The following is a 2,377-nucleotide window of genomic DNA, read 5'->3' on the forward strand; positions in this document are numbered from 1 at the left end:
AGTGCTAACAGACTTGGTATGTTACTGACTGCTAGTGCTGACAGACTTGGTATTCTACTGATTGATAGTGCTGACAGACTTGGTATTCTACTGATTGATAGTGCTGACAGACTTGGTATTCTACTGACTAATAGTGCTAACAGACTTGGTATTCTACTGATTGATAGTGCTGACAGACTTGGTATGTTACTGACTGATAGTGCTAACAGACTTGGTATGTTACTGACTGATAGTGCTGACAGACTTGGTATTCTACTGATTGATAGTGCTGACAGGCTTGGTATTCCACTGATTGATAGTGCTAACAGACTTGGTATTCTACTGATTGATAGTGCTGACAGACTTGGTATTCTACTGACTGATAGTGCTGACAGACTTGGTATTCTACTGATTGATAGTGCTGACAGACTTGGTATGTTACTGACTGATAGTGCTAACAGACTTGGTATGTTACTGACTGATAGTGCTGACAGACTTGGTATTCTACTGATTGATAGTGCTGACAGGCTTGGTATTCTACTGATTGATTGTCACTATCAATCAGTAGAATACCAAGTCTGTTAGCACTATCAGTCAGTAACATACCAAATCTGTCAGCACTATCAATCAGTAGAATACCAAGTCTGTCAGCGTCATTCAGTAGTAGTCTGTCAGCACTATTAATCAGTAACATACCAAGTCTGTCAGCACTATTAGTCAGTAACATACCAAGTCTGTCAGCACTATCAGTCAGTAGAATACCAAGTCTGTCAAGGTATGTTACTGACTAATAGTGCTGACAGACTACTACTGAATGACAAGGTCTTTACCCAAACTGGGACTTTCCTGAATTAGGTCTTTCAAACACGCGAATTGATCGTTCTTCGGTCAGGTCTTTACCCAAACTGGGACTTTCCTGAATTAGGTCTTTCAAACACGCGAATTTGGTCATTCCTTAATAATGTCTTTAAAACACATTTATCTCTAAAGTTGCTTTAGTACCGTATGATTAACATGTGCTCCAAAAAAGGTTGATTTCAAGTTAAAAATCCTTTAAGCAGTGTCAAATATCGTTCAAGTTTACCATAATTTATTTTGGTAAATTGATGTTATTAGTTTTATTCATATCAGTTGTATAGGTAATAAAAATAAATCGGTTATTTTGCTTAATCATCTTACACGCGATATTCTTTTTTTTTCTTTCTTCTAATACTTATTTCTGCGTAAAAACAGCTATGATAATTAGTATTAGTCAATTGGTACAATATTGTAGACTATATATAGGATTCATTCAGTTTTTTTTTACTTACTTTACCTAAGTCTTTAATATTTAATGTTTTTCCGCTCGCAAATCATTAGTAATGAAAAGGAAATGTACTTAATAAGTATTGCATTACGATTTCTTAATAAGAGACTACTGAAAACAATTTAGTTTCAAATGTTTTAGGCTTAAAAATCGCTCATAAAATTAACGATAAGAAGATACGAGTTTATGCATCAGGAGACAAAAACAACGCAACAAAACTCTGTGAAAATTATAAACACCATTAGAACATTACATGTGAAATTAGTTGTGACTTTTTTTACAAACTAATCTTTACTTATTTATTTAACAGATAACTGAGTCAAGTATTGTAACGTGGTGTTTCGTGAATATGACTTATAAATCTTGATAATAAAAGAAAAAACAACAACATATTTTAAACTTTCAAAACCGGACTGTGAACAAAACCGAATGCTCTACTGAGTTGAATGAATAGATAGCTTGAAACACTTTGTTATAATGAAATAACATAAAATCAAAAGGATATTTTTGAACATAAGCAGCAATTTGTGTTTGTATAATTTCCACTTTCTTTTATATCTTAGCTTTGGAATCATGTATTTGTGAATCAACACTAATTTCTATCTCGTATTTTTACTGGCTCTTCATAAACACAAATTAAACTTTTTTTAATGGCAAAACCTTAAGCTGCCACCACTACTCCTCACTAACATACAAACTCTTCCATCACTGCCATCCGGTAGCATACTAACTCTTCCAGTACTGTTATTCAATATATACTAACTCTTCCGGCACCGACATTAAATAGTACTACCACGCGAATTGATCGTTCTTCGGTCTTTTAAAGATATGATAAAGGAACGATTCAATTCATGTGATTTAACCCTATGACTGCGGCTGCTTAAAACGCGCCCGGAATTCTTGCAAGCCGTACACTGTATACTGCATACGCGCATTCAACTGCTGGAGGAGGTCCGTATCCTATACGGCGAATCAGCAGTCAAAAGGCTAAAGACCTGATTGAGAAACGACTCAATTCGCGTGTTATTAACACAATAACTGCTGATTCGCCGTATAGGGGGCAGTCCGCTCCAGGCAGTTGAATGAGAGTGT

The sequence above is a fragment of the Limulus polyphemus genome, unplaced genomic scaffold (assembly GCF_000517525.1).
Source record: "Limulus polyphemus unplaced genomic scaffold, Limulus_polyphemus-2.1.2 Scaffold338, whole genome shotgun sequence".
In the NCBI taxonomy this organism is placed as follows: Eukaryota; Metazoa; Arthropoda; class Merostomata; order Xiphosura; family Limulidae; genus Limulus; species Limulus polyphemus.